This window comes from Phaethon lepturus, unplaced genomic scaffold, assembly GCF_000687285.1.
Source record: "Phaethon lepturus isolate BGI_N335 unplaced genomic scaffold, ASM68728v1 scaffold21940, whole genome shotgun sequence".
Classification (NCBI taxonomy): domain Eukaryota; kingdom Metazoa; phylum Chordata; class Aves; order Phaethontiformes; family Phaethontidae; genus Phaethon; species Phaethon lepturus.
This window is the reverse complement of record NW_010514316.1, coordinates 1-9,148: the sequence shown is the minus strand read 5'-3', so window position 1 is coordinate 9,148 and position 9,148 is coordinate 1. Positions and strand designations below refer to the sequence as shown.

The window sequence follows — 9,148 nt, the reverse complement described above, 5'->3', positions numbered from 1 at the left end:
CAGCAGGAAAGCAGATTACCATGAACAGACTTTCTACTATACTACCAGAGATATCAGACTTTCCCAGGCATTTAGTATGTAACTGGACAAGAATTTTATTCATTTAGGGTTCTTCTCATCTTCAGTAACAGGAGTTTTATTTGCAAATTTTATTTTAGGCTAATAAAACTGTGCCATATTTCTTTTTTCTGGATGCCGCCTTTGCTTTTTTCAAGACAAACAGTGTCAAGGTAATTCAATTAACATATATATTTTAGACAACTTCGGGTTTTTTTAGTAGCCTTCATTTTGAACGAGTGCACTGTTCAGTTCCTCTGAATTGTTTCTACAAACTAATCACATCAGAAGTACATTAAAATCACAGATTGAACATTACCCCTCTGAAAAATACTAAAGTGTATTTAAGATATGAGACTTTCAACTGCTTGAGTAAAGCCATTCTTATATCGAAGACTCCTATTCAACCATCCAAACTCTGCAGCTTTAAAAAAAAAAAAACAACCCCACCACAAAGCAAAAAAAAAAAAGTCTTCCAGCAAGGAACTTGAAGAAAAGTTTTAGTCAGATGCTAGTAATGATGTTTACTAGTTCTACTTCTTGAAGGAGTTTCTTTGGAATTAACCAGCATTTCAGTGTTTGTTGATGTTTGGCTATTTATAAAAAGCAATTGCCATTCTATATAGAAGTGTTCTGTAACTAAAGTGGCATAGACTCTGCCCTAATCTGTGTGACAAGTTTGGGAATGGCATACATTAAGGGATTTCACAAGTCCTACAAAAAACATTAGTTTTGAGAGAAGTACCTCAAGCAAGAGGAAAAAAAAAAAACACAACACTTTAAGTCTATTAATAACTTTTCCAATATTATGAAATTAAGAAAAACAATTTAATGCAATGTGCACATTTTTCTACAACTTGGACACAAATGAGTCACTTCATATACAGCGTTTATAAAAGAAACTAGTATGTCATAGAAGTCAGTAATCATCATAAGCATTTATTTTCATCACCTTCTTGAAATACACACTGAAATCAAGTGCTCTACATGCTGACAGAGGCAAGGTGCATGACGTAAGAAAAACTCTAAGAAAAAAAAAAACACTTTTTTGTTTAAAAAAAACAAGTGTTCCAAATCAAGTAATTCCTGCAGACCTCAATATTTGCCTGTTATAAAACTAACACCAAGATGAAAAGACTGGAGTGCAGGACAAAAGCTCCCCTCTACTTTTCCCAATAACATGATGGTCAATGGGTTGTTTTCCCATGAACATTTAGGAAAATGAAGACACATGGGGGAGGGAAAGGGTCCAAGTGTAAAACATTGGGGGTTTTTTTATTCAGTAATTTGCAATTGCTTTTTAATGCCACTAAAACACTCTCTCTCAAGAAAACAAAAAATAAAAAAAGTCAGGGAGAATAAGATGCCTGTTCTGCAGTTTGAGATTTAATGTGCTTAAAAACACACGCACACAATACTTCACTAAATATTTTTGGAGGTTCTCTTGGAAGTCCCAGTAACAAACTTAAATTGCATCTTTGCTCTCTACAGTTCAAAGAGACTAATACTTTTTACTGTTGCCTGCCTCAAAAGTAGCACCACTGAAAATAAAAAGAATGCAACAGTGTTGTGTTCCTTACCATACAAGCCCTTTTTGGTATTTACCACCCCATATGGTGGTGATAAATAGACTTTCGACTACTGTCGAAAGAGAATAGCTGCCATGACTCAGAAAGAGGCAGCAAAACATTGCATCAACTTTACATGTGGACTTAGCCACCACTATCCAGCTGGGAAGACACTCCAAAGTAGCCCTACCCTTAATAATGCTGCTGTTCACATGGCTGAGATAAGATGGGCTGACTCATGAAGATTAACCTCACACTTCTTTTGTCTCCTGATGTGAAGTAAGGTCTCTTACCCCAGAAGTCCTAATTTAATGCCCTAAATTTATCCTGTTGTCTTTGCATGCATGAGCTTTGTTATGTCACTGAAATTTCAAGGTCCTTCTAGTTCCCTTCACCCACATCCTGCAATGCTTGCTTCCCCCATTTCACCTTTTCCTCGTCCAGGCCCCCTTTATAGAAGCACAAAACTAGACTTTTGTTTAGTGTAAGATTTGTCTTGTTCTCCACAGGCAATACCACATATTCAGAAAGGACGTACAAGCGTTTGATTAGAATAGCGCATTCTGAAAGATGTGGACAGAGGCAGAGAAGCTGACTTTTTTTACATTTAAAAAAATCCAACATTTATGTCCAAAAGACAGGAAGGAGGCAGTAACTATCGTGAGTAATCCTGACAGAAAATGTGAGGGAGAACACACTACAAGCATTTTTCCCAACAATATGAAGCATTAAGTCTATGGATTATTGTGAGAGGATACAATGAAGTTACCATCAGGTTCAAGTCATTTTACCTTCTGTTAAAAACTTCAATGAACCCGATCACTTATCTCTTTTGTTCAGTGTGAATGCTATCTTATCAGCAGTATTCTCTTTTCAACCTCATTTTATTACATAACTATTACTTTTTATAAAATGCTTTAAGTTGTGAAATTTCTTGAGAGTGTATTTATCTGATTAAAAAAAAACAAGGTAAGATTTAAACAAAAAAGTACAGTTTACTAGGGGAACCTTCTTCCAGCTATGAATAGATCAGACACAATCCAACTTCAGAAGCTATCCAGACTCAAGCCCTCCTAAGTTAGGTGTGCAATGGTCATATGATAAAGTTAATGTATTTTACTATTAAAAATAATAGATGTTTATACACACAGTACCTTGCTCTGTATTTAACTGTTGCCACCCACAACCCTTGAATTTAGTAGAGCTGTTCAACAGCTGACACAGCAGCATGGTGAACAGAAACATAACACTTGCAAGTCAACTTGAGCCTCATCAGTTCTTAAATGGAAAGCCAATAAAGGAAGAGAGTCTGAAGTAGTTTATCTTGCATTATAAAAGGCAGTAGCTCACATGTTCCCAAGTTCTTCTGGCTAATATTTGTTGGAAAGACAAAGAATTTAAAGAAGTTTTCTAAAAATCCCAAGAAAAAATTCATTTTATGTAATTATGTTACCACATTTAAGACATATCTTCAAAGATTTGACTTTGTAGATCAGAGTGTCTATACTTAGGTAAGACTGAACATCTAAATTTCATTTTGTATTTTAGTTTGAAAGAAAAAACAAAAAGCTACCTTTTATTCCCCCCTCAGCTCTCCAAAGCTGATTCCCCCAGCTCCCACCAACAAAGCCCACTATGCTATTTTCTCACTAATGTGGAATATTCCTTACCTTCAAGATCAGAAATGCACTTCAGTCCTGACCCACAAACATTTTTCCCAGCCCTATCTTCATTTTCTTTTACGAGGAGAATGTCATCACATTCAACTGTAAGAACAGGGCTGCTCATCAGGGACTAGAATAAGGTCAAATTCATTTCTAGTTGTCATCGGAACCAGGATATGAATTAAGCCTCCAAAAACGTATTAGTTGAGTAATACACACGGCCCTCTTAAAGGTTTCTTTCCCTCCTCCTCAGTTACAAGCATGGATTTATAAAAAGAAAAGCCTCTACAGGCACAACAGGTTGGACATAATGAAGCACTGTTTCTATAGTCCTCTAGGTATCAGCTTGAAAGGATGCTTCGCTAGTAACAATGATTGGAGAACACTTCTCCAGAGACCAAAGAAAAAGTAATTCAATTTCATGTGGTGAAAACTGGTATCTAGGAATGGCTGTTCTATAGACATTCTTTCTAGCTTCGTATTACAGAAATGAATCAAGACTATATTAACTCAAGAAAAGTCTTATTACCAAAAAACAAAGAACTTCCTTGTGTTACTCACAATGAACTCCCCAAGCTTTCTGATTAACAAGCAAACAGACAGCAAGTTATTTTAATGTTTGTGTATCTTTCCTTACTGCTCCATAAACAATGGAAAGGGGGAAAAATTGGAGGTATCTTATAAAATAAAGAGTTCAGGAATACAGATTCAGAAAACTCCAGATTAAAAAAAAAGATAGCAAGCACTATCCAAGAAATGCTTCATTTGTCAAGCAATGCAGTGTTTCAAGTTAAGCCTGTGCAACCTTATTTCTTGCATGTTATCAGTATCCACCTTAAAAAAGGTTGTGCCTGATACAGAAGAGAGGCAAAGAACTTAAGAGACTTACCTAGAGTACAGGAAAGCAGACAAAGATTTACCAAACCTCATTCCACTGAGACAAAAGAATGGATGATACTACAGGTCGGGGGGGATAAAATATCCCCATATCCCTACCTTTCCCTAACGTAAGGGGAAAAACAGAGTACTGTTGTAGGAGCTGACTAAGACCCACATCACTAGAGTACTTAGTTGAGAAAAAAGAAACCTATCTACGAGGCAGGCCAGATAACCTATGCACTGCACATTTAATTCAGAATATCAGTCTTCAGTTAAACAAGGCAGATTTTGAGCAAGTCCTAAACAGGGACATTACTAGACTCCAAGTACAGCACGAAGAGATGTTGCACCTTTTGTTCACTGTATAGTGTGTCAGAGGCTAAATGTTTGGCCATTGCCTCACACATTTCTGTGTGGTGGTGGTTTTGGGTTTTTTTTTTTCCCCCTCTCCAAGAACCCAAATGAAATCTATTCCCTACTTTTACAGTGTTTTGTACTTACTGCTGGTAGTAGAGACTGCATGTTCTGGTTGGAGTCAGCTATAGTGGCTAGGTAAACCAAGTTTGTATGCAGCATCTGCTGGTATCTATCAAAATAAACAAAAGCAAGACAGATCTTAAATCATGAATACAATAACATCAGAATTTATTTTAATTCTACACATGTAAAGAAAGTTACCCATGTAAAATACGTTTCATGAGACTTACAAGAGTACCATTATTAGGAATTCTAAGCCTTTTCCCTCACACTTACCTATTATCCAACCTTTCCCAAAGTCTCCATCAAATCCATGCCTGTATCTTCTCTACAACTTCTCTCTTGCTATGAAAAATCTAAAGTTGGGTGACACTGCTCTCACCTATTTCACTTCCTGCCCCAAACTAAGTCACCAAGAGACATATAGAGTGTGTGTGTGCCTGTTTGGTGTGATTTCTATCACAAACACTAGGTAAAGAGAGCTCCTCCTATGTCCCCAAATGCAAGATATCACAGATTTATGGGAATCATGACCAAGAACATTTAATCAGGACCTCAAGCTTTCTAAGTTTGCTATGGAATGACTTTTTTCCCCCCACAGAAAGACATTCCAGAGTGTCAACATCTAGCCTGCAGTCACAATAACCTTGAAAGCAGGCACAGATTATGAATATGTAACTACAGGCTTGCAAACAGCTGAATACAATAACTGTGCTACAATAAAAGCATTCCCTTAAAGCAAAAATACCTACTATTTATGAGCCCACTCCTAATTCCAGACTACCAGTTCTCTTAGTAGGGGCTCAAGACCCATACCATGATGCCTTGTCTGTCACGTGACTATTTTATAAGGGTGCCATGCCAGAAAAGAGTAATCAGAAAACAATATTCCTTAATAGTTCACTCCTTCCACAGTTCTCTCAGGTCACTCTCCAGAGACCCCACTAGACAGCAAGTTCACATGGGATATTCTGGCAAGCCAAACTTAATACAAGCCTGTTTGTTCTTGGGCAAGTGATAAGCGGGTAGTTTTCAAACATGCTATCAAGAAGAAGAAAGGAGCATTCCTACATGATTTGAAAGGTTTGACAAGAAAGCTACCTCTTTCACAAGGTGTAATTATGAAGCAGAGGAAAAAGCTTTTGGTTATACAGTCCCCATTTTTATGATCATCATGACATCAACTTGCAGTAGTCAAGTTGCAACATTCGAGTGATAGAAGTGATAGTCATACAGCAAAACAGAAAAAGTTTAAGCATAGGATCTGCAGCCATACTTTCCTATTCTTCACATCACAGTTCTCTACAAGGTAAGCTAGACAAAACAAGAATGATGATCTAGACAGAAATTCACCCAGTCCACAGTAGATTTGGATTAATGTCTTACTGAGAGCATTCAGATGTCTTTCCTTTGTTCTGATAGTCCATTATACACTGAATAAGATGGTTATTTTCATCCAGCATCTGAAACAATAAAAGAAGTGTGGAGTAAGTTTCATGAAGAAACTGAAGATAAAAATTTGAGTCTCGCTCCTCTCAGAGTTTTTAAAAACAAATAAAAAGTAAAGTAGTATTCCATAAAGTTCTACATCAACCATTTATTTATAGAACACTTTTGCTCCCATCTCCCCCCCACCTCCAATTAGTTTTACAGCTTTCAGTTTAAGGGTTTCACGTCACCATTATAGCTACATTTGTGAAGTTTCCCATTCAAATACCAATGCCTGTCATACATCAACTTCTTATGAAGCTTTCAAAGTTCTGCATTTCTTTGTTTGATCACTACCAAGAAGTTTACTTAAAAATTTAAGTAATTTCTTTTCTCCTTCTAAAGCCCACAACTGTTCATAAATAAAAGGCATTGAAATTGCTATTGATATAGACTGAGCTTACCATACAGGTTTGTTTCCAGGAGATGTGCTGGAAAGCTAGGCCATATTTACATTAAGAATCTCTAATTAAACTGCACTTCATAAATATTCTGTATAATGGGCACAATAGATACATTATACTTCAGAAGTGTCCAGGAATATGCACGTATGTGTATTCTTTTTTTTTGCCAGAAAAGCGAGTCCTAAAATCATGGGAAATTGCAAATCTTGTGGCTTTCTACAAAAAGCTCACAAATTCAAGGTGTTCCAAGCTCCAAAAACATAAAAAAAAAAAAGCCTGGTTTCCTAGAGCCACACATTCCCACACCCATGTCTTTTTAAACACTCTCCCACACTCTGATCAAGAGGCAGCAGAACCATGGCTAATCTGAGCTACCAGCCAAGTTACACGAGTCAACTGAACTAAATGAAAAATTTACTGCCAAATGGAAAATTCTGCACTGATTTCATAGAATCGCAGATCGGTTTGGGTTGGAAGCGACCTTTAAAGGTCATCTAGTCCAATCCCCCTGCAATGAGCAGAGACATCTTCAACTAGGCCAGGCTACTCAAGGCCCCATCCAACCTGACCTTGAAAGTTTCCAAGGACGGGGCATCTACCACCTCTCTGGGCAACCTGGGCCAGTTTCTCACCACCCTCATTGTGAAAAATTTCTTCCTCATGTCTAGTCAAAATCTGCCCTCTTGTAGTTTAAAACCATTACTGCTTTCTTATTGCAACAGGCCCTGCTAAAGAGTCTGTCCCCAGATTTCTCCCTATGTTTCCTCAGTGGAAAGCTAGTTTAGATCCCTTTACTCAGCTGCTGAATTCCACAAAAATAATAGGATCTTGACCATCTCCAAGACTTTTTCCTTCTTCCAAAATATGGTTGAGACTAGCCAAAAGGCTCACGCTTCCTCAAGGAAAGCACAGTGTTATTACATCACCTTTATTTCCCTAGGAATCCAATCTAAACAAATTCGGGGGGGGGGGGGGGGGGAAGTACTGACACTTTTTTTCTTCCAACTAACCCACTGCTACCATGAAAAGGGTACAGAGTCAGAAACTTCATGCAGTCTACTCAGGACTTCTATCCATGTAAGAATGAGCCAACCAGCCGAGTCTTCCTAAATTCAAACCAGTAATTCACAAGAATTGACTAGAATGATCACTGAAAAATTATTTTGCCTGAACTGCTGGATCTGGAAACACTGTCATTAAGCACTAAACACAGACAGAACTGCAGTATTTTGAGTTACTGTCTGAGCCCCAGAAACCAGGCAGAACCATAGTTGCACACTCTGAAGAGGATCACAAATACACTGCTACACAGACACATTTCACATGAACTAACATCAAGTTTTCTAAGAAACACAGTGGCCATACTCACGAGAAAAAAATAAGGAAAAAGGAGCCAATATCTTTGATATCAAAGCCTAACAGGGCACTTGCTAAGGAAGCCTTGAATCAAGACTCTCCTCAGAATGTCTCCCAGCTTCCAAAGGAAGGCAGCAAATATTTAAAGCTTAGCAGACAGGTAGACCTTCAGACTGCCAGTTAGACAGTTGCACTCTTCACTGCCACCATGTAAGCTGGACCTCTTTGGGGGTTAAAAAAAGGAATGCTAGGACCAAGAGGAAAGCAAACAAGAAGGAATACAACTGTATCCTAAATGGGGCTGCAGGCACTGTTTTATACAAGTTTGATTGAGCAGCTGCTGATAGAAAATTGAAACAGTTCTTTCAAATAGTTATAAACACCTACCATCAAAAGAGAACTTAGTTTCCAGCTGGATGAAGCCACCTCCAGGGCTTCTGACAGATTATGTACATTACAAAGATTCTTCAGCTTTAACTATACTAGGGTTTTGCCAGCACACCTCCATCAAATTAATGGTTTGACTACAGCAGAAGAAAAACTTAAAATTGTCTGCGTTCTCCATATGCACCTCAGAGACCTGAAGTCTCTACTGACTACCTTTAGGCAGCTTTCCACCCAGTGGGTATGTATTTTTTATCTACACTTCTCAAGCACTGACTTCTGCTACAGTATCCTGCAGGTCTCCAGTATAACTCGGGTCTTTTTTGAGGTCCCAATCCCTGCAACACCTGCCTTGTTGACTCTCTCATCCTTTACTGAATCATAGGTTAGCTCTATCTACCCGAAAGGCTCCTGCACAAGGAGCTTGTAGTAATCTGAAATCCGATTGATTCATGGCTATTTACATGACACTGCGAGTCTTCAGTTAAGTTTCGAAATAGCAGCAAGTTACCAGCGAACTTGAACATGCTCCTTTACGTCTGCCGATAGAGAACACGGTGGATTATTACAAATCCTATCCACGCTCTTCTTCGCTTGCTTTAGCCAGTTAACTTGCTCCCTCCCACAAAAGCTTTAATGGAGTCGTCCAGAGTCGCTGCCATTAGCTCCGACCATAACGTTCTCCGTTTATAACGCCTAAAAGTTTCAGGGCAGCCTTAGTACTAAGCGGACCAAGTCAGGGCGCTGTAGTCGCGGCTCACCCCGCGGAGGCAGAGCCCAAAGTTAGGCAGGCTTTAGGAACAACCCGACTGAAGCCCGACTTACAGACACTCCCCTCAGGAAGAAGTTACGCGACTCCTCCGTTTCCCCA

At 38.6% G+C, this 9,148-nt stretch overlaps 1 long non-coding RNA gene across 1 annotated transcript in view; it reads right to left on the bottom strand.

Annotated features, from left to right (window-relative positions):
- Positions 1–6,054, bottom strand: part of LOC104625183 — a 15,422-nt gene extending 9,368 nt beyond the window's left edge. The window contains exons 1-2 of the long non-coding RNA XR_738076.1: positions 6,032–6,054; positions 4,670–4,754 (exon numbers count right to left, since the gene is read on the bottom strand). This is a non-coding gene — a long non-coding RNA (uncharacterized LOC104625183). The remainder of the gene's footprint in view (positions 1–4,669; positions 4,755–6,031) is intronic.
- Between the last annotated feature and the right edge of the window lie 3,094 nt (positions 6,055–9,148).